This window comes from Stenella coeruleoalba (genome assembly GCF_951394435.1).
Source record: "Stenella coeruleoalba genome assembly, contig: scaffold_58, whole genome shotgun sequence".
Classification (NCBI taxonomy): domain Eukaryota; kingdom Metazoa; phylum Chordata; class Mammalia; order Artiodactyla; family Delphinidae; genus Stenella; species Stenella coeruleoalba.
Window position 1 is genome coordinate 1,421,754 of NW_027645882.1, and position 24,368 is coordinate 1,446,121.

The window sequence follows — 24,368 nt, forward strand, 5'->3', positions numbered from 1 at the left end:
GATGCACTTTGCCAAAAGGGCGTATGCGTTTTTTCCTGAATATATTCAGGAAAAAACGCATACGCCCTTTTTGGCCAACCAAGCAAGCTTGCAAAGGAAATCTGCACTACAATGAAGTGTCACTTCCCCCCGGTCAAAAGGGCCATCTGAAAAAAGTGTAAAACCCAGAAAGGCAGTACAGGCCATGGAGAACTGGGAGCCTTGTTATGCTGATGGGCGGGATGTAAATTGCCAACAGACACTCGGGAGATGTGTATGGTGTTTCCTGAAACATCTAAAAAACAAAGCAACAGAGCCTAGGGCACTTCCCCTTATGGTCCTATAGCTTAGGCAAATTAATATCAAAAAGACACAGCAACCCCAAAATTTGGGATGGCTCTTTTTACAGAAATCTCTTCTACGGCACAAGTTAAATATCCCAGAGAGCAAATAATGGATAAAGAAGTTGCGGTACTTATGTACAACAGAATACCACTCAGCAATGAAATCTATGTCACCAGGCCCGTACCAGCATAATGAGTGGATTGAGGCACGATGATTCTAAGTGAAATAAGTCACACAGAAAAAGAAACATCATAAGGTATCACTAATACACGGAATGTGAACTTGGCTACACATGAACTGAATTACAAAACAGAACAGGGTCTCAAGTTTAGAAAACCAACTTATGCCTGCTTAAGGGGGAAGGTGAGTTGGGGTGCTGCATAAAAGCAGAGTTTGAAATTAGCACAGATACCATTCCATAAGCCAAATATGTAATAGACAAGAGCTACCCCTTGCTCAACGAAATGGATTCAACAATGAGGTATCACCTCACACCTGGTAGAATAGGCATCATTGAAAATCAACAAACAAAAAATGCTGGAAAGGGTGTGGAGAAAAGGAACCCTGTTCCACTATTGTTGGGAATATAAATTGATACAGTCATTATGGAGAACAATATGGAATTTCTTAAGAAACTAACAATAGAATTACCATATGATACAGTAATCCCAGTACTGGACATATACCCAGACAAAACCATAAATCAAAAAGAGTCATTCACCGCAATGTTCATTGCATCACTATTTACAATATCGAGGTAATGGAAGCAACCTAAATGCCCACAGACAGACGAATGCATAAAGCTGTGGTACATATATAAAATGGAATATTACTAAGCCATGAAAAGGAATGAAATTGGGTCATTTGTAGAGACGTCGATGGATCTAGAGACTGTCATACAGAGTGAAGTAAGTCAGAAAGAGAAAAACAAATCTTGTATATTCATGCATATATGTGGAACCTAGAAAAACTGTACAGATTAACCATTTTGCAAGGCATAAATAGAGCAACAGATGTAGACAACAAACGTATGGACAACAAGGGGGGAAAGCTGTTGGGGGGGTGGTGGTGGGAGGAGTTGAGAGACTGGGATTGGCATGTATACATTTATATGTATAAAATAGATAACCAATAAGAACCTGCTGTATAAAAATATAAAATAAAATTCAAAATTAAAAAGAAGTAAAATTTAAAAAATAAAACAGAAAAAACAATTATTCCCTGCACATACATGTATTTATATGAATAAATTATTTCCATGCTTATATCTGTAAATACAAAAAAGAGGAATAAAATCTACCTTGAACCAAAAACGAAAAAGAGAAAAAAAACACAGAACCCACCAGTTACACAGAGGAAAACCGTATCAGGGCACTTGCTCCAGTTGTAAACAATTCTGAAGTTGGTCAGTGGTGGGGAATCGTCTCCCATTCAGCCAGCAGCCCCCACGCAACAAGCGTCCTCATTGCAAAGCTGGGGCACCGTGCCGAGGCATCTGTGAGTAAACGTGAGCTGAGCCCCAGGCCAGTTGCTGCTGAACTATTCCCACCCGTCCCAGGTAAAACACCTGAATATATACAAGGACTTGAAAGCCTAGAGGAAGGGCCATAGAGCCACACGAGTGACAGCATGCCGGCCGACTTGGTGCCTGCAGGCCAGCCAGGATGGTCCTGGCCCTGGGTGCTCTTCTGGAAGATTTCCATTTCCCTGCCTGAGATACCCGTCCTGTCCCTGCCCCCATTGCTTTTTTCCTTCCTCACCTCTGCCCAGGGAGAAATTCCAGCAGCAGGTATGGGTGACACATCCTCTTCTTTAGCAGGTGGCAGCCTGGCAACTGCTGCAGAAAGTCCAGCAGAGCCCCACTCACACTGGGCCACCCACAAAGCCGTGGCCTCTCACTCCCTCCCACCAGCCCAGCCCCGAGACTGCTGACAGGGCAGAGAAAATGGCGTCAGGCACGGCTGCAGGGGCTCTTGTTGCCTGGAGTGGTATTTATATTGATCTCAACCCAGGCACACCTGGGGAGGGCTGGCCGGCACGGTAAGGCTGCCCAGGTCAGCCAATCATCACCCCTCAGGGGCTCACAGTTGCAGAAAATGGAACTTGCTGAACCGGCCAGGTCCAAGGAACAGGTGTGGGCTCCTGAGAGTCAGGATAGACAAGGGGCTGCAGCTTTGGCTTGTTTTCTAATCATTTTATCTGGCCCATGAGTGGGAGACAACTTCAAGAAAACCCTCTCCTAATGAGAGGAACCCAGGAGTCAGGGAGAGGAGGGGTGGGTGGTGGTTGGAGACAGAGGCCTGGTGCCCCGGGTGCAGTGGAAGTCTCTGGAAGACCAGGTGGAGGGAGGCCTCACGGAGTGATGCCCAGGGTCACAGACCTGTCGCAGCTGCTGTTTGTTAGTTCAAGTCCTGCTCTGAGGTGCTCTGTGTCAGCTCTGAGCGACAGGTGAGCTGGGGGTGCTCTGCAATGAGGGCTATGTGCACGGTTCCTGTGTGCCCAGCCCTGCCACGGTACCTGCAAGGGTAGCTCTGTATCCTGGGAGGGGCCTGACCACGAGAGCCCCGTGGGCTGGGGTGGGGGTGGGGTACCTGCCCAGGTGAGCTCCATATTCTGGGATTGGTCTGACCACGAGAGCCCCATGGGCTGCTGGGGACCTGGTAAAGGATGTCAGGACAGTCAGTGAAGCCACCGAGGATATACCTCCAGTTGCTCCTAATTCCTACACCCTGCTGGTCATTCTACCAACCACCAGGACATGGTATTCTGTATTAGTCTTCAATGATGCCTTCTTTTGTATTCCATTAGTCCCAGAGTCACAAGAAATTTTGGCTTGTGAGTGGCAGGACTCCACATACAACTAAAACAATACTTCCGGGCCGTCTGGCCCCAAGGGTGCAAAAATTCCCACACCATCTTTGGGGAAAGCTTAGCTAAAGACCTAAAAGTTCTACCTCTGGAAAAGGAAACCCTCCTTCAATATGCAGACGACATTCTGATCACCAGCCCTACTAAGGAGGCCTCTGAACTACCAAGCCAATAAAGGATAGAAGTTGTCCAAGAAAAAGCTCAAATATCACAGACTGCGGTGACCTGCCTGGGCTTCATTCTCACAGAAGGTCAGAGAAGCCCATCCCAGGAAAGGGAAGAAACCATTTTCAGCCTTACCCCTTTCTAAAACTAGAAGACAGCTTAGGGGTTCCTGGGGAGGCCAGGGTTTGCTGCTTCTGGATCCCTAACTACAGTCTACTAGCTGGGCCTCTATATGAAACACTGAAAGGAAAAGATGATGATCCTTTTGAATAGAATCCAGAAGTGGCCTTTCAAGAATGGAAAGAGCAGTCAATTCAGACCCTTGCCCTGGAACTCCCTAATTTAGCTAAACCCTTTGACCTTTACATTCCCGGTGAAAGGTGAATCGCCATTGGAGAATTAGTGCAAAAACTGGGACCGCTTGAAATGGAACAATGCAAGAATGCCATCCAGGTAGGATAAACTACGGTCACTAAGGGGCTTGGCCCACTGCCACATCTGGCCAAGATACTGGCGGTATCTAAAAACCTGGAAATCAGCAGCCCAAAAGGCCACCTCCCTCCTAAGGGAAAAGGACCCCACGTGGTGATCCTAACCACCAACCATACCCTGAAGTTGCAGGGTTCGCTCCGTGGGCACACCGACCTCGAGTGAGGAGGCCCTCCAACTCCAACATCCAGAGAGATAACCGGGGGCAACAGGGCACCATGACGACTCGTGTGAACATCACTTGACCTGGAGTTTCTCTCATAAAACAACAAGAGTGTGTCCCAAAAGAGTAGACTACTGCTTGCAGGACTTACTGCACCCAGAGGGGAGCTAATAATCTTGGCGGGGGAACAGTATACCACACTGTCACCATAGAAAAGCCTACAGACACCGTGATGATGGTGGCCAATAAGACCGGCTGGACTCCTGTTTACTTCAAAAGGCTGTTGACTCAGTAGCCATCATGGTCCTTGGTCACCACTGACCCTGGACTGTCTGGGAGTTGAGCGGGCAGGGCTCTGACACCTGGTGCTGTTTGTACGTTAATTCAGGGGCCTAATTGAAGAAAGCGCAGACTACTGGTCAGAGCATCTAGGCTGGCAGAGACGGTCAGCCTAAGGTGGCCGAACAAATGTGGGGCGGGGTGAAACCGGCCCCCACAGCGTCTCTGCACATCTCTTTCCTGGACCCTTAAAGGTCATTAGAATCTATAACACTTCCAATGCTGGTGCTCAGGTGGACGAGCAGGGAGGCAGGGGTCCTGGGGACAATCAACGTCACCGGGAGGCTGCTGGGGAGAAGCTCTGACCCTCGCCCCAGGGTATGAGGGCTCCCAACTCAGCACTCAGCAGTTACAGAAGAAGGGTCTGCACCCTCAGCACTCCAAGAATGAGGAACGGGACAAAAGGCAGAGGAGGGGTTTGTCCCCAGCAAAGCCCATTAAAAATCCCTGGGAGATAAAAATAGAATCTGGGCAATAAAGTCAAGTCTAACCTTTTTTATCCTTTGTGCTTTGTCTAATTTCACGTGCTCCTAGGGTCCCGCATGCAGAGGTTCCACACCCGGCACTTCAGACCAGATTTCCTAGTGCAGAATGGCTGGGTCGACACCTCAGCTCCTGGGGCCCAGTGCAGACTCCACGATATAGAGCCTGAGCTACAGCCAACCCGGCCCTCGAGAGCTCCGCCGCCTCCCTCCCTCCCACTGACTCTGACAGGATCTCTACACAGCAGCCCAGCCCACAGGGTAGTGCACGGGGTAGTGCATGCTCTCACCTCTCCATTCTCTGATCAAAATATAAAGTTTCCTTTGCTTGTGAACCAAACTCAGTCTCGATCTGTTGGCCCCAATGACACTGGGCAGGGGGACACTTGTTGGGGTCCACTCTGGAGGATCAGTAACAGAAATTGAGACTATTGTAACCTCAATGAACAGATGTGTGAGCCAAACTGTAGTTAACATAGAACAGTGTATAAGGCTCGGGTAAAATAAGATGTTTTTAACACTTCCATTTGATATTTCCATCACTTTTTATAAGCAAGTTCAGTGAAAAGGTTTGTCTTATTTGTCAGGTCAATATTAGAGAAACGAAGTGATTTCTTTCCAAGGATGTACAGCTAATAATCTTGGTTAAACCTTCAATCTTGTTTTAAATGCTTTTCCATTGAAAATGATACCTCTCTTTCAGCTCCCCCATTTCTGAGAAGTATAAAATCTTATAATTTATTATTACCAAAGGGGAAAGGTGGGAGGAGGGATAAATTAACAGTTTGGAATGAACACATACACACTGCTATGTATAAAATAGATCATCAACAAGGAACTACTGTATAGCACAGGGAACTACACTCAACATTTTGCAATAACCTATAAGGGGAAATAATCTGAAAAAGAATAGATATTTTTATTGACATCATCTATCAATGACAGTTAAAGTGTAGCCTAAGGGAAGCTGGTGGTGAGTGCTTCTGACCCTGAAGACTTCAATCATCTAAAGTTTGGACTCTGCCTACTTCCCAAGGCCCTTAATGAACATATGTGTAGCCGTAGCTTAAAAACTTCCCCAGTTTGGGTTTCGGGGAGACACTGATTTTGAAAAAGCCCTGGTGTTCTCCTTACATGAATGGGACTCTTCCTACTGCTAAAACATGTCTGTCACACCCAGAGGATGGTATACCGTCTGATCGGGAAGAGTTTGGAAAAGGCATCTCATCTCCTCATCTCCTGGTGCTCGGGTTCACCCCTCCAGCGTCTTTACTAACAGTCTCCCCACTTGGAGATGTCAGCACTGTCAACATCCTGTTGCGTACAGTTTGGAATTTGTCCAGAGGATGAAGCGGAAGGATGAGGAACAATGAGAGACAAGTCCTAGGTGTTCAGACAGGCACATGTCACTCTAATTTCCAATCAGGAAGACGAATTGACCAAAGGCTAGGGTTGCCCATGGAAACAGTATAGGGCTTGAGGAAATCCCGCTGCTTTGTGGCCAGTTCCCATAAACACGAGTTGAACAATGGAACTCAGGGGCAGTAAAATTCACAAAACTGCAGAGTTGAAAATATCCATCACTGAAAAATGTCTTGAGGAAAGTCAGAGAAAAGGACTTGTAAGCAAGGGAGAATGGCAGGAAAGGGATTTGAGGAGGTAGAAAGGACTCGCCATTAAGCACAAGAAAAGGAGCTGAACATTGCCAACATTGCAGTTGGCCAAAAAGGGTGTATGCGTTCTTTTCTGTATATATTCAAGAAAAGGGCATACACTTTTTTAGCCAACCAAACAGGTGGGCACTGGAAGTCAATACTACAAAAGATATCACTTCGCATCAGTCAGAAGAGCCATCCTCATAAAGCGTAAACAACAGAAATGCAGGACAGGGCAACGAGAAGAGGGAGCCCTGTGAGACTTATAGTGGAAATGTATATTGCCAACGGCCATTCTGGAGAAGTGTATTGTGTTTACTAAAGCATCTAAAAAATGAGCTACAGAGCATAGGGCACTTGCACTCATGGGCGTATATCTTGGGAAAAACAAAAATCGAGAGGACACAGGCACCCCAATGTTTACCCCCTCTCTGTTTAAAAGATCCTCGACTAGGATATAACTTAAATGTCTCTGGAGGGAAAAAATGGATAGAGATGTTGTACTTAGGTAGAGTGGAATATTATTCAGCCTGGAAATCAATGAAATATGGCCAGTTGTAACAACTCCGGAGGAGTTACGTATGATCATTCTAAGTGACAGAATTCAAAAAGAAAAAGACACATATCATAAGATATCACTTAAAGGTGGAATCCAAAATGGCTACACATGAAATAAATTACAAAACAAAAACATAGTCAAATATGTAGAAAACACGCATAAGGCTGCTAAACGGGAAAGGTGGGGAGGGGTGAGGCATCATCCAGGAGGTTGAAATTAGCAAAGATACCATTCCAAATACCAAACTGATAATCAACAAGGCCTACACGGTAGCTAAAAGAACTGCACTCAGCACACTCAAGTCACCGGAAAAGAATATATACGACTGGTAAGAATCTGAAAAAGAATTTATTGATGTCTCTCTGTACGCGAATCAAGTGGATGTACAGCAGCAAGAAACAGAGCTTTGAAAATCAGCTGTAACCAATATAGTAATAAATTGAAAAAAATAAACGACAGAGAGACAGAGAAAACCTCTTACAACTTTTCCTCAGGGACGGTGATGCAACATGGATTGAACACATCTAGACCCACAGCAGGATGAGACATAAGGCTGGAAACTGTTTGCGCTAAGAGAAATGTGAGGTTGGGTGAGGAAATGCACACCCTTTAAAGTAATACTACCTGGTACCCATTCAATGGGTCCCAAATCTGCAGGTTCAAGGGATCTTCCTACAGCTAAAACATGCATGGAAAACCCAGAGGACTGTACACCATGTGATCGGGAGATGTGTCTAAAATGCACCTCATTTATCCTCTCCTGGTGCTCCTGTTCACCATTCCAGCCACGCTACTTAGAATCTCCCCACTTGGAGAATCAGCACATTTAAACTTCTGTTTCACACATTTTGCAAATTGTGAGGAGGATGAACGGGAAGAGGGGGAACCAATGAGAGAAGAGTTGTAGGGGTTTGGACGGGCACATATCACTCTAATTTCCCATTAAGAGTAAGAATTAAAGAAAGGCTCAGCCTGCCTCACCGGAGCCAAAATAGGGCCTGAAGCAATCCTGCGGGTTTGAGGCCAGCTCACAAAAGAGCAACTTAAAAAATGGAGCTCAGGGTCACTGCAATTCACAAACCTGCAGAGTTATAAATGAAAACTAACGTCCAAAAATATGTTGAGGTAAGGCAAAGAAGAGGATCTGAATGCAAGACAGAATTGCAAGAAACAGATTTCAAGAGATAGATTGGACTCGTCTTTAACGCACATGAAAAGCGGCAGAATTTCGACAATGATGCAGTTGGCCCAAAAGGGCGTATGCGTTTTTTCCTGATTATATCCAGGAAAAAACGCATACGCACTTTATGGGCAACGAAGCAAGCAAGCAATGCAAATGTGCACAACAAAGAAGTCTCACTTCCCACCGGTCAAAAGGGCCATCCTAAAAAATTGTAAAAACCAGAAATGCAGGACAGGCCATGGAGAACAGGGAGCCTTTATACGCTGATGGGCAGTGTGTGAACTGCCGAGAGCCACTCTGGAGAAGTGTATGGTGGTTCCTAAATCATCTAAAAAACAGAGCTACAGAGCATAGGATACTTCCAATCATGGGAGTATATCTAGGGAAGTCTAAAAATCAACAAGACACAAGCACACCACAGTTTAGGGCTACTCTGTTTACAAGAACCTCAACTTCAGTACACCTTAAATATCCCAGGAAAGAGAACAATGGATAAAGAAGATGTGGTACTTATGTACAATGGAATATCTCTTCACCATGAAATCAATGTAATAAGGCTAGTAGAAGGATAAAGAGTGGATTTAGGTCCGATAATACTACTTGAAATAAGTCAAACAGAAAAAGAAACATATCATAAGATATCACTTATAGAGGGAGGGTAAATATGGCTGCACAAGAAATGAATTACAGAACAGAACAGTGTCTCACATTTAGAAAACACACTTATGTCAGCTTAAGGGGAAAGGAGAGGTGGGGTGATGCATAAAACCAGAGTTTGAAATTAGCACAGATACCGTTCAATAAACCAAATAGGTATTAGACAAGATCTACACCTTGCTCAATGAACAGGCCTCAACACACCCTATACACCGCAGAGAAATATATCTGAGGAATAAGAATCTTAAAACCCATGTATTGATATATCTCCATAAGGGAATCAAGTGTGTGCAGAGCGGCACAAACACAGCAGTGAAAAGGAGTTAAACCCCATTATAGAAATAAATTTTAAAAACAAAACGCTGAAACAATGAAAGAGAGAAAAATTCTTACAAAATTCGCTCAGGGGCTGTGATGCAACCTGGATTGACCACATATAAACCCACAGCTGGATAAGACATAAGGCTGGACACTTGGGGCTGACAGGATTGGTGAGCTTTGGTGAGCAACTGCCGAAAGTTTAATGCAATACTTCATGCTACTCAGTCCAAGGGTCCCAACACTCCAGGTTGAAGGGAATCTTCCTACAGCTAAACCATGCTTGGGAAACCCAGCGACTGGTATACCATATGATCGGGAAAGGTTTCTAAAACGCACCTCATTTTTCCTCTCCTGGGGCTCCGGATCGACATTCCAGCCGCTTTACTAACAACATCCCCACATGGAGTCAATGCCTTTAAGTTCTGGTATCGCACAGTCTGCAGTTAGTGCAGAGGATGAATGGGAATAGGGGGAACCAGTGAGAAACTAGCTGTAGCGGTTTCAATGGGCACATGTCACTCTAATATCACATCAGTAAGAAGAATTAACCAAAGGCACAGCAGGTGCCCCAGAAGAAAAATAGGGCTTCAAGGAATCCTGTGGTTATGGGGCAATACCACAAAAATAAGAGCTAAAAAATGGAGCTAAGGGCCACTGCAATTCAAAAACCTGCAGAGTTATAAAGGCCAACTATTTTTAAAAAATATATTGAGGTAAGGTTATGAAGAGGCATTGAATGCAAGGCAGAATTGCAGGAAACCGATTTCAGGAGGTAGACTGGAATTGCATTGAAAGCATATGAAGAGAGTCAGAAACTCGACAATGATGCACTTGGCCAAAAAGGGCGTATGCGTTTTTTCCTGAATATATTCAGGAAAAAACGCATACGCACTTTTGGCCAACCAAGCAAGCTTGCAAAGGAAATCTGCACTACAATGAAGTCTCACTTCCACCTGGTCAAAAGGGCCATCTGAAAAAAGTGTAAAATCCATAAAGGCACGACAGGCCATGGAGAACTGGGAGCCTTCTTATGCTGATGGGCGGGATGTAAATTGCCAACAGCCACTCTGGAGAAGTGTATGGTGTTTCCTGAAACATCTAAAAAACAAAGCAACAGAGCCTAGGGCACTTCCACTTATGGTCCTATAGCTTAGGGAAATTAAAATCAAAAAGACACAGCCACCCCAAAGTTTGGGACGGCTCTGTTTACAAGAACCTCGTTTACAGTACAAGTTCAATATCGCAGAAAGTGAAAAATGGATAAAGAACTTGTGGTACTTACGTACAATGCAATATCACTCAGCAATGAAATCTATGTCATCAGGCCCGTAGCAGCATAATGAGTGGATTCAGGTATGATGATTCGAACTGAAATAAGTCACACAGAAAAGAAACATCATAAGGTATCACTAATACACTGAATGTGAACTTGGCAACACATGAACTGAATTACAAAACAGAACAGTGTCTCAAGTTTAGAAAACCAACTTATGCTTGCTTAAGGGGGAAGGTGAGTTGGGGTGCTGCATAAAACCAGAGATTGAAATGAGCACAGATAAAGTTCCTTAAGCCAAATATGGAATAGACAAGAGCTACTCCTTGCTCAACGAAATGGACTCAACACCCCATATTAAACGCCTAAGAATGTACCTGACTAGTAAGTATCTTAAAACCTATGGATTGCTATGTCTCCAAAAGAGAATCAAGCGTGTGTACAGGGGCATAAACGCAGCAGTGATAGGATTGGAGAGGTTCAGTGAGCAAATGAAGACCCTTTGAAGTCATATTGCATGGTACCCATTACACGGGTCTCAACTCTCCAGGTTTAAGGTACTCTTCCTTCAGCTAAAACATGCATGTGGAACCCAGAGTATGATCAACCGTGTGAACGGGAGACGTGTTTAAATATGTCTCAGTTTTCCTCCCCTGGTACTCGGGTGCAACATTCCAGACGCTTTACTAACACTCTCCCCACTTGGAGAGTCAGCACCTTTAACCTCCTGTTTGGCCCCGTTTGCAATTTCTGCGGAAGATGAACAGGAATAGGGGAACCAATGAGAGACTAGCTGGAGGTGTCTGGACGGGCAAATTTAACTCTCATTTCCCACCAGAAAGAGGAAATAACCAAAGGCTCAGCATGCCGTGCCGGAACCAGATTAGGGCCTGAAGCCATCCTGCGGTGCTGCAGCCAGCTCACAAGAAAACGAATTGAAGAAAGGAGCTCAGGGGCACTGTAATTCACAAACCTGCAGAGTTATAAATGACAGCTATCGTCCAAAAATAGACTGAAGTAAGGCTGCCAAGAGGAATTGAAAGCGGGGCAGCATTGCAGGAAACCGATTTCAGGAGGTAGACTGGAATTGCATTGAAAGCATAGGAAAAGAGGCAGAACGTCCACAATGATGCACTTGGCCAAAAAGGGCGTATGCATTTTTTCCTGAATATATTCAGGAAAAAACGCATACGCACTTTTTGGCCAACCAAGCAAGCTTGCAAAGGAAATCTGCACTACAATGAAGTCTCCCTTCCCCCTGGTCAAAAGGGCCATCTGAAAAAAGTGTAAAATCCAGAAAGGCAGGACAGGCCATGGAGAACTGGGACCCTTGTTATGCTGATGGGCGGGATGTAAATTTCCAACAGACACTCGGGAGAACTGTATGGTGTTTCCTGAAACATCGAAAAAACAAATCAACAGAGCCTAGGGCACTTCCACTTATGGTCCTATAGCTTAGGGAAATTAAAATAAAAAAGACACAGCCACCCCAAAGTTTGGGACGCCTCTGTTTACAAGAACCTCGTTTACAGTACAAGTTCAACATCGCAGAAAATGAAAAATGGATAAAGAAGCTGTGGTATTTACTTACAAAGCAATAACACTCAGCAATGAAATCTATGTTATCAGGCCCTTAGCAGCACAATGAGTGGATTCAGGTATGATGGTTCTAACTGAAATAAGTCACACAGAAAAAGAAACATCATAAGATATCAGTAATACACGGAATGTAAACTTGGCTACACAGGAACTGAATTACAGAACAGAACAGGGTCTCAAATTTAGAAAACCAACTTATGCTTGCTTAAGGGGAAAGGTGAGTTGGGGTGCTGCATAAAACCAGAGATTGAAATGAGCACAGATAAAGTTCCTTAAGCCAAATATGGAATAGAAAAGAGCTACTCCTTGCTCAACGAAATGGACTCAACACCGCATATTAAACGCCTAAGAATGTACCTGACTAGTAAGTATCTTAAAACCTATGGATTGCTATGTCTCCGAAAGAGAATCAAGCATGTGTACAGGGGCATAAACGCAGCAGTGATAGGACTGGAGAGGTTCGTGAGCAAATGAAGACCCTTTGAAGTCATATTGCATGGTACCCATTCCACGGTTTCAACTACCCAGGTTTAAGGTATTCTTCCTTCAGCTAAAACATGCATGTGGAACCTAGAGTATGATCAACCATGTGATCGGGAGACGTGTTCAAATATGTCTCAGTTTTCGTACCCTGGTACTCGGGTGCAACATTCCAGACGCTTACTAACACTCTCCCCACTTGGAGAGTCAGTCCCTTTAACCTCCTGTTTGGGCCAGTTTGCAATTTCTGCGGAAGATGAACAGGAATAGCGAGAACCAATGAGAGACTAGCTGGAGGTGTCTGGATGGGCAAATTTAACTCTCATTTCCCACCAGGAAGAGGAATTAACCAAAGGCTCAGAATACCGTGCCAGAACCAGATTAGGGCCTGAAGACATCCTGCGGTGTTGCGGCCAGGTCACAAGAAAGCGAGTTGAAGAAAGGAGCTCAGGGGCACTGTAATTCACAAACCTGCAGAGTTATAAATGACAGCTATCGTCCAAAAATATACTGAAGTAAGGCTGCCAAGAGGACTTGAAAGCGGGGCAGAATTGCAGGAAACCGATTTCAGGAGGTAGACTGGAATTGCATTGAAAGCATAGGAAAAGAGGCAGAACGTCCACAATGATGCACTTGGCTAAAAAGGGCGTATGCGTTTTTTCCTGAATATATTCAGGAAAAAACACATACGCCCATTTTGGCCAACCAAGCAAACTTGCAAAGGAAATCTGCACTACAATGAAGTCTCACTTCTCCCCGGTTAAAAGGGCCATCTGAATAAAGTGTAAAGTCCAGAAAGGCAGGACAGGCCATGGAGAACTGGGAGCCTTGTTATGCTGATGGGCGGGATGTAAATTGCCAACAGACATTCAGGAGAAGTGTATGGTGTTTCCTGAAACATCTAAAAAACAAAGCAACAGAGCCTAGGGCACTTTCACTTATGGTCCTATAGCTTAGGGAAATTAAAATCAAAAACACAGCCACCCCAAAGTTTGGGACGCCTCCGTTTACAAGAACCTCGTTTACCGTACAAGTTCAATATCACAGAAAGTGAAAAATGGATAAAGAAGTTGTGGTATTTACTTACAAAGCAATATCACTCAGCAATGAAATCTGTGTCATCAGTCCCTTAGCAGCACAATGAGTGGATTCAGGTATGATGATTCTAACTGAAATAAGTCACACAGAAAAAGAAACATCATAAGATATCAGTAATACACGGAATGTAAACTTGGCTACACAGGAACTGAATTACAGAACAGAACAGGGTCTCAAATTTAGAAAACCAACTTATGCTTGCTTAAGGGGAAAGGTGAGTTGGGGTGCTGCATAAAACCAGAGATTGAAATGAGCACAGATAAAGTTCCTTAACTCAAATATGGAATAGACAAGAGCTACTCCTTGCTCAGCGAAATGGACTCAACACCGCATATTAAACGCCTAAGAATGTACCTGACTAGTAAGTATCGGAAAACCTATGGATTGCTATGTCTCCAAAAGAGATTCAAGCATGTGTACAGGGGCATAAACGCAGCAGTGATAGGATTGGAGAGGTTCGGTGAGCAAATGAAGACCCTTTGAAGTCATATTGCATGGTACCCATTACACGGGTCTCAACTCTCCAGATTTAAGGTATTCTTCCTTCAGCTAAAACATGCATGTGGAACCCAAGTATGATCAACCATGTGAACGGGAGACGTGTTCAAATATGTCTCAGTTTTCCTCCCCTGGTACTCGGGTGCAACATTCCAGACGCTTTACTAACACTCTCCCCACTTGGAGAGTCAGCGCCTTTAACCTCCTGTTTGGCCCAGTTTGCAATTTCTGCGGAAGATGAACAGGAATAGCGAGAACCAATGAGAGGCTAGCTGGAGGTGTCTGGACGGGCAAATTTAACTCTCATTTCCCACCAGGAAGTGGAAATAACCAAAGGCTCAGCGTGCCGTACCGGAACCAGATTAGGGCCTGAAGCCATCCTGCGGTGTTGCGGCCAGCTCAAAAGAAAGCGAGTTGAAGAAAGGAGCTCAGGGGCACTGTAATTCACAAACCTGCAGAGTTATAAATGACAGCTATCGTCCAAAAATAGACTGAAGTAAGGCTGCCAAGAGGACTTGAAAGCGGGGCAGAATTGCAGGAAACCGATTTCAGGAGGTAGACTGGAATTGCATTGAAAGCATAGGAAAAGAGGCAGAACGTCCACAATGATGCACTTGGCCAAAAAGGGCGTATGCGTTTTTTCCTGAATATATTCAGGAAAAAACGCATACGCCCTTTTTGGCCAACCAAGCAAGCTTGCAAAGGAAATCTGCACTACAATGAAGTCTCACTTCCCCCCGGTCAAAAGGGCCATCTGAAAAAAGTGTAAAATCCAGAAAGGCAGGACAGGCCATGGAGAACTGGGAGCCTTGTTATGCTGATGGGCGGGATGTAAATTGCCAACAGACACTCGGGAGAAATGTATGGTGTTTCCTGAAACATCTAAAAAACAAAGCAACAGAACCTAGGGCACTTCCACTTATGGTCCTATAGCTTAGGGAAATTAAAATCAAAAAGACACAGCCACCCCAAAGTTTGGGACGCCTCTGTTTACAAGAACCTCGTTTACAGTACAAGTTCAACATCGCAGAAAGTGAAAAATGGATAAAGAAGTAGTGGTATTTACTTACAAAGCAATATCACTCAGCAATGAAATCTGTGTCATCAGGCCCTTAGCAGCACAATGAGTGGATTCAGGTATGATGATTCTAACTGAAGTAAGTCACACAGAAAAAGAAACATCATAAGATATCAGTAATACACGGAATGTAAACTTGGCTACACAGGAACTGAATTACAGAACAGAACAGGGTCTCAAATTTAGAAAACCAACTTATGCTTGCTTAAGGGTAAAGGGGAGTTGGGGTGCTGCATAAAACCAGAGATTGAAATGAGCACAGATAAAGTTCCTTAAGTCAAATATGGAATAGACAAGAGCTACTCCTTGCTCAACGAAATGGACTCAACACCGCATATTAAACGCCTAAGAATGTACCTGACTAGTAAGTACCTTAAAACCTATGGATTGCTATGTCTCCGAAAGAGCATCAAGCATGTGTACAGGGGCATAAACGCAGCAGTGATAGGATTGGAGAGGTTCGGTGAGCAAATGAAGACCCTTTGAAGTCATATTGCATGGTACCCATTACACGGGTCTTAACTCTCCAGGTTTAAGGTATTCTTCCTTCAGCTAAAACATGCATGTGGAACCCAAGTATGATCAACCATGTGAACGGGAGACGTGTTCAAATATGTCTCAGTTTTCCTCCCCTGGTACTCGGGTGCAACATTCCAGACGCTTTACTAACACTCTCCCCACTTGGAGAGTCAGTCCCTTTAACCTCCTGTTTGGCCCCGTTTGCAATTTCTGTGGAAGATGAACAGGAATAGCGAGAACCAATGAGAGACTAGCTGGAGGTGTCTGGACGGGCAAATTTAACTCTCATTTCCCACCAGGAAGAGGAAATAACCAAAGGCTCAGCGTGCCATGCCGGAACCAGATTAGGGCCTGAAGCCATCCTGCGGTGTTGCGGCCAGGTCACAAGAAAGCGAGTTAAAGAAAGGAGCTCAGGGGCACTGTAATTCACAAACCTGCAGAGTTATAAATGACAGCTATCGTCCAAAAATAGACTGAAGTAAGGCTGCCAAGAGGACTTGAAAGCGGGGCAGAATTGCAGGAAACCGATTTCAGGAGGTAGACTGGAATTGCATTGAAAGCATAGGAAAAGAGGCAGAACGTCCACAATGATGCACTGGGCCAAAAAGGGCGTATGCGTTTTTTCCTGAATATATTCAGGAAAAAACGCATACGCCCTTTTTGGCCAACCAAGCAAGCTTGCAAAGGAAATCTGCACTACAATGAAGTCTCACTTCCCCCCGGTCAAAAGGGCCATCTGAAAAAAGTGTAAAATCCAGAAATGCAGGACAGGACATGGAGAACTGGGAGCCTTGTTATGTGGATGGGCGGGATGTAAGTTGCCAACAGACACTCCGGAGAAGTGTATGGTGTTTCCTGAAACATCTAAAAAACAAAGCAACAGAGCCTAGGGCACTGCCACTTATGGTCCTATAGCTTAGGGAAATTAAAATCAAAAAGACACAGCCACCCCAAAGTTTGGGACGCCTCTGTTTACAAGAACCTCGTTTACAGTACAAGTTCAACATCGCAGAAAGTGAAAAATGGATAAAGAAGTTGTGGTATTTACTTACAAAGCAATATCACTCAGCAATGAAATCTATGTCATCAGGCCCTTAGCATCACAATGAGTGGATTCAGGTATGATGATTCTAACTGAAATAAGTCACACAGAAAAAGAAACATCATAAGATATCAGTAATACACGGAATGGAAACTTGGCTACACAGGAACTGAATTACAGAACAGAACAGGGTCTCAAATTTAGAAAACCAACTTATGCTTGCTTAAGGGTAAAGGTGAGTTGGGGTGCTGCATAAAACCAGAGATTGAAATGAGCACAGATAAAGTTCCTTAAGTCAAATATGGAATAGACAAGAGCTACTCCTTGCTCAGCGAAATGGACTCAACACCGCATATTAAACGCCTAAGAATGTACCTGACTAGTAAGTATCTTAAAACCTATAGATTGCTATGTCTCCGAAAGAGAATCAAGCATGTGTACAGGGGCATAAACGCAGCAGTGATAGGATTGGAGAGGTTCGGTGAGCAAATGAAGACCCTTTGAAGTCATATTGCATGGTACCCATTCCACGGGTTTCAACTACCCAGGTTTAAGGTATTCTTCCTTCAGCTAAAACATGCATGTGGAACCTAGAGTATGATCAACCATGTGATCGGGAGACGTGTTCAAATATGTCTCAGTTTTCCTCCCCTGGTACTCGGGTGCAACATTCCAGACGCTTTACTAACACTCTCCCCACTTGGAGAGTCAGCGCCTTTAACCTCCTGTTTGGCCCAGTTTGCAATTTCTGCGGAAGATGAACAGGAATAGCGAGAACCAATGAGAGACTAGCTGGAGGTGTCTGGACGGGCAAATTTAACTCTCATTTCCCACCAGGAAGAGGAAATAACCAAAGGCTCAGCATGCCATGCCGGAACCAGATTAGGGCCTGAAGCCATCCTGCGGTGTTGCGGCCAGCTCAAAAGAAAGCGAGTTGAAGAAAGGAGCTCAGGGGCACTGTAATTCACAAACCTGCAGAGTTATAAATGACAGCTATTGTCCAAAAATAGACTGAAGTAAGGCTGCCAAGAGGACTTGAAAGCGGGGCAGAATTGCAGGAAACCGATTTCAGGAGGTAGACTGGAATTGCATTGAAAGCATAGGAAAAGAGGCAGAACGTCCACAATGATGCACTTGGCCAAAAAGGGCGTATGCGTTTTTTCCTGAATATATTCAGGAAAAAACGCATACGCCCTTTTTGGCCAACCAAGCAAGCTTGCAAAGGAAATCTGCACTACAATGAAGTCTCACTTCCCCCCGGTCAAAAGGGCCATCTGAAAAAAGTGTAAAATCCAGAAAGGCAGGACAGGCCATGGAGAACTGGGAGCCTTGTTATGCTGATGGGCGGGATGTAAATTGCCAACAACCACTCTGGAGATGTGTATGGTGTTTCCTGAAACATCTAAAAAACAAAGCAACAGAACCTAGGGCACTTCCACTTATGGTCCTATAGCTTAGGGAAATTAAAATCAAAAAGACACAGCCACCCCAAAGTTTGGAACGGCTCCGTTTACAAGAACCTCGTTTACAGTACAAGATCAACATCGCAGAAAGTGAAAAATGGATAAAGAAGTTGTGGTATTTACTTACAAAGCAATATCACGCAGCAATGAAATCTGTATCATCAGGCCCTTAGCAGCACAATGAGTGGATTCAGGTATGATGATTCTAACTGAAGTAAGTCACACAGAAAAAGAAACATCATAAGATATCAGTAATACACGGAATGTAAACTTGGCTACACAGGAACTGAATTACAGAACAGAACAGGGTCTCAAATTTAGAAAACCAACTTATGCTTGCTTAAGGGGAAAGGTGAGTTGGGGTGCTGCATAAAACCAGAGATTGAAATGGGCACAGATAAAGTTCCTTAAGTCAAATATGGAATAGACAAGAGCTACTCCTTGCTCAACGAAATGGACTCAACACCGCATATTAAACGCCTAAGAATGTACCTGACTAGTAAGTATCTTAAAACCTATGGATTGCTATGTCTCCAAAAGAGAATCAAGCATGTGGACAGGGGCATAAACGCAGCAGTGATAGGATTGGAGAGGTTCGGTGAGCAAATGAAGACCCTTTGAAGTCATATTGCATGGTACCCATTACACAGGTCTTAACTCTCCAGGTTTAAGGTATTCTTCCTTCAGCTAAAACATGCATGTCGAACCCAAGTATGATCAACCATGTGAACGGGAGACGTGTTCAAATATGTCTCAGTTTTCCTCCCCTGGTACTCGGGTGCAACATTCCAGACGCTTTACTAACACTCTCCCCACTTGGAGAGTCAGCGCCTTTAACCTCCTATTTGGCCCAGTTTGCAATTTCTGCGGAAGATGAACAGGAATAGCGAGAACCAATGAGAGACTAGCTGGAGGTGTCTGGACGGGCAAATTTAACTCTCATTTCCCACCAGGAAGAGGAATTAAACAAAGGCTCAGCGTGCCGTGCCGGAACCAGATTAGGGCCTGAAGCCATCCTGCGGTGTTGCGGCCAGGTCACAAGAAAGAAAGTTGAAGAAAGGAGCTCAGGGGCACTGTAATTCACAAACCTGCAGAGTTATAAATGACAGCTATCGTCCAAAAATAGACTGAAGTAAGGCTGCCAAGAGGACTTGAAAGCGGGGCAGAATTGCAGGAAACCGATTTCAGGAGGTAGACTGGAATTGCATTGAAAGCATAGGAAAAGAGGCAGAACGTCCACAATGATGCACTTGGCCAAAAAGGGCGTATGCGTTTTTTCCTGAATATATTCAGGAAAAAACGCATATGCACTTTTTGGCCAACCAAGCAAGCTTGCAAAGGAAATCTGCACTACAATGAAGTCTCACTTATCCCCGGTCAAAAGGGCCATCGGAAAAAAGTGTAAAATCCAGAAAGGCAGGACAGGCCATGGAGAACTGGGAGCCTTGTTATGCTGATGGGCGGGATGTAAACTGCCAACAACCACTCGGGAGAAGTGTATGGTGTTTCCTGAAACATCTAAAAAACAAAGCAACAGAACCTAGGGCACTTCCACTTATGGTCCTATAGCTTAGGGAAATTAAAATCAAAAAGACACAGCCACCCCAATGTTTGGGACGCCTCTGTTTACAAGAACCTCGTTTACAGTACAAGTTCAACATCGCAGAAAGTGAAAAATGGATAAAGAAGTTGTGGTATTTACTTACAAAGCAATATCACTCAGCAATGAAATCTGTGTCATCAGGCCCTTAGCAGCACAATGAGTGGATTCAGGTATGATGATTCTAACTGAAGTAAGTCACACAGAAAAAGAAACATCATAAGATATCAGTAATACACGGAATGTAAACTTGGCTACACAGGAACTGAATTACAGAACAGAACAGGGTCTCAAATTTAGAAAACCAACTTATTCTTGCTTAAGGGTAAAGGTGAGTTGGGGTGCTGCATAAAACCAGAGATTGAAATGAGCACAGATAAAGTTCCTTAAGCCAAATATGGAATAGACAAGAGCTACTCCTTGCTCAACGAAATGGACTCAACACCCCATATTAAACGCCTAAGAATGTACCTGACTAGTAAGTATCTTAAAACCTATGGATTGCTATGTCTCTGAAAGAGAATCAAGCATGTGTACAGGGGCATAAACGCAGCAGTGATAGGATTGGAGAGGTTCGGTGAGCAAATGAAGACCCTTTGAAGTCATATTGCATGGTACCCATTCCACAGGTTTCAACTACCCAGGTTTAAGGTATTCTTCCTTCAGCTACAACATGCATGTGGAACCTAGAGTATGATCAACCATGTGATCGGGAGATGTGTTCAAATATGTCTCAGTTTTCCTCCCCTGCTACTCGGGTGCAACATTCCAGACGCTTTACTAACACTCTCCCCCCTTGGAGAGTCAGTCCCTTTAACCTCCTGTTTGGCCCTGTTTGCAATTTCTGCGGAAGATGAACAGGAATAGCGAGAACCAATGAGAGGCTAGCTGGAGGTGTCTGGACGGGCAAATTTAACTCTCATTTCCCACCAGGAAGAGGAATTAACCAAAGGCTCAGCATGCCGGGCCGGAACCAGATTAGGGCCTGAAGCCATCCTGCGGTGTTGCGGCCAGGTCACAAGAAAGCGAGTTGAAGAAAGGAGCTCAGGGGCACTGTAATTCACAAACCTGCAGAGTTATAAATGACAGCTATCGTCCAAAAATAGACTGAAGTAAGGCTGCCAAGAGGACTTGAAAGCGGGGCAGAATTGCAGGAAACCGATTTCAGGAGGTAGACTGGAATTGCATTGAAAGCATAGGAAAAGAGGCAGAACGTCCACAATGATGCACTTGGCCAAAAAGGGCGTATGCGTTTTTTCCTGAATATATTCAGGAAAAAACGCATACGCCCTTTTTGGCCAAACAAGCAAGCCTGCAAAGGAAATCTGCACTACAATGAAGTCTCACTTCCCCCCGGTCAAAAGGGCCATCTGAAAAAAGTGTAAAATCCAGAAAGGCAGGACAGGCCATGGAGAACTGGGAGCCTTGTTATGTTGATGAGCGGGATGTAAATTGCCATCAGACACTTGGGAGAAGTGTATGGTGTTTCCTGAAACATCTAAAAAACAAAGCAACAGAGCCTAGGGCACTGCCACTTATGGTCCTATAGCTTAGGGAAATTAAAATCAAAAAGACACAGCCACCCCAAAGTTTGGAACGGCTCTGTTTACAAGAACCTCGTTTACAGTACAAGTTCAACATCGCAGAAAGTGAAAAATGGATAAAGAAGTTGTGGTATTTACTTAAAAAGCAATATCACTCAGCAATGAAATCTGTGTCATCAGGCCCGTAGCAGCACAATGAGTGGATTCAGGTATGATGATTCTAACTGAAATAAGTCACACAGAAAAGAAACATCATAAGATATCAGTAATACACGGAATGTAAACTTGGCTACACAGGAACTGAATTACAGAACAGAACAGGGTCTCAAATTTAGAAAACCAACTTATTCTTGCTTAAGGGTAAAGGTGAGTTGGGGTGCTGCATAAAACCAGAGATTGAAATGAGCACAGATAAAGTTCCTTAAGTCAAATATGGAATAGACAAGAGCTACTCCTTGCTCAACGAAATGGACTCAACACCGCATATTAAACGCCTAAGAATGTACCTGACTAGTAAGTATCGGAAAACCTATGGATTGCTATGTCTCCAAAAGAGAATCAAGCATGTGTACAGGGGCATAAACGCAGCAGTGATAGGATTGGAGAGGTTCGGTGAGCAAATGAAGACCCTTTGAAGTCATATTGCATGGTACCCATTACACGGGTCTCAACTCTCCAGGTTTAAGGTATTCTTCCTTCAGCTAAAACATGCATGTGGAACCCAAGTATGATCAACCATGTGAACGGGAGACGTGTTCAAATATGTCTCAGTTTTCCTCCCCTGGTACTCAGGTGCAACATTCCAGATGCTTTACTAACACTCTCCCCACTTGGAGAGTCAGTCCCTTTAACCTCCTGTTTGGCCCAGTTTGCAATTTCTGCGGAAGATGGACAGGAATAGCGAGAACCAATGAGATGCTAGCTGGAGGTGTCTGGACGGGCAAATTTAACTCTCATTTCCCACCAGGAAGAGGAATTCAACAAAGGCTCAGCGTTCCGTGACGGAACCAGATTAGGGCCTGAAGCCATCCTGCGGTGTTGCAGCTAGCTCACAAGAAAGCGAGTTGAAGAAAGGAGCTCAGGGGCACTGTAATTCACAAACCTGCAGACTTATAAATGACAGCTATCGTCCAAAAATAGACTGAAGTAAGGCTGCCAAGAGGACTTGAAAGCGGGGCAGAATTGCAGGAAACCGATTTCAGGAGGTAGACTGGAATTGCATTGAAAGCATAGGAAAAGAGGCAGAACGTCCACAATGATGCACTTGGCCAAAAAGGGCGTATGCGTTTTTTCCTGAATATATTCAGGAAAAAACGCATACGCCCGTTTTGGCCAACCAAGCAAGCTTGCAAAGGAAATCTGCACTACAATGAAGTCTCACTTCCCCCCGGTCAAAAGGGCCATCTGAAAAAAGTGTAAAATCCAGAAAGGCAGGACAGGCCATGGAGAACTGGGAGCCTTGTTATGCTGATGGGCGGGATGTAAATTGCCAACAACCACTCGGGAGAAGTGTATGGTGTTTCCTGAAACATCTAAAAAACAAAGCAACAGAACCTAGGGCACTTCCACTTATGGTCCTATAGCTTAGGGAAATTAAAGTCAAAAAGACACAGCCACCCCAAAGTTTGGAACGGCTCTGTTTACAAGAACCTCGTTTACAGTACAAGTTCAACATCGCAGAAAGTGAAAAATGGATAAAGAAGTTGTGGTATTTACTTACAAAGCAATATCACTCAGCAATGAAATCTGTGTCATCAGGCCCTTAGCAGCACAATGAGTGGATTAAGGTATGATGATTCCACCTGAAGTAAGTCACACAGAAAAAGAAACATCATAAGATATCAGTAATACACGGAATGTAAACTTGGCTACACAGGAACTGAATTACAGAACAGAACGTGGTCTCAAATTTAGAAAACCAACTTATGCTTGCTTAAGGGTAAAGGTGAGTTGGGGTCCTGCATAAAACCAGAGATTGAAATGAGCACAGATAAAGTTCCTTAAGTCAAATATGGAATAGACAAGAGCTACTCCTTGCTCAACGAAATGGACTCAACACCGCATATTAAACGCCTAAGAATGTACCTGACTAGTAAGTATCGTAAAATCTATGGATTGCTATGTCTCCGAAAGAGAATCAAGCATGTGTACAGGGGCATAAACGCAGCAGTGATAGGATTGGAGAGGTTCGGTGAGCAAATGAAGACCCTTTGAAGTCATATTGCATGGTACCCATTCCACGGGTCTCAACTCTCCAGGTTTACGGTATTCTTCCTTCAGCTAAAACATGCATGTGGAACCCAAGTATGATCAACCATGTGAACGGGAGACGTGTTCAAATATGTCTCAGTTTTCCTCCCATGGTACTCGGGTGCAACATTCCAGACGCTTTACTAACACTCTCCCCACTTGGAGAGTCAGCGCCTTTAACCTCCTGTTTGGCCCAGTTTGCAATTTCTGCGGAAGATGAACAGGAATAGCGAGTTCCAATGAGAGACTAGCTGGAGGTGTCTGGACGGGCAAATTTAACTCTCATTTCCCACCAGGAAGAGGAAATAACCAAAGTCTCAGCATGCCGTGCCGGAACCAGATTAGGGCCTGAAGCCATCCTGCGGTGTTGCGGCCAGGTCACAAGAAAGCGAGTTGAAGAAAGGAGCTCAGGGGCACTGTAATTCACAAACCTGCAGAGTTATAAATGACAGCTATCGTCCAAAAATAGACTGAAGTAAGGCTGCCAAGAGGACTTGAAAGCGGGGCAGAATTGCAGGAAACCGATTTCAGGAGGTAGACTGGAATTGCATTGAAAGCATAGGAAAAGAGGCAGAACGTCCACAATGATGCACTTGGTCAAAAAGGGCGTATGCGTTTTTTCCTGAATATATTCAGGAAAAAACGCATACGCCCTTTTTGGCCAACCAAGCAAGCTTGCAAAGGAAATCTGCACTACAATGAAGTCTCACTTCCCCCCG

General features: G+C 44.4%; 1 long non-coding RNA gene across 8 annotated transcripts in view; it reads right to left on the bottom strand.

Moving 5' to 3' along the window:
• Positions 1 to 24,368, bottom strand: part of LOC307181492 — a 2,017,432-nt gene that overhangs the window by 1,408,455 nt on the left and 584,609 nt on the right. For all 8 annotated transcript variants that reach the window (XR_013826904.1, XR_013826905.1, XR_013826906.1 and 5 more), the window contains exon 4: positions 21,538 to 21,623. This is a non-coding gene — a long non-coding RNA (uncharacterized lncRNA). The remainder of the gene's footprint in view (positions 1 to 21,537; positions 21,624 to 24,368) is intronic.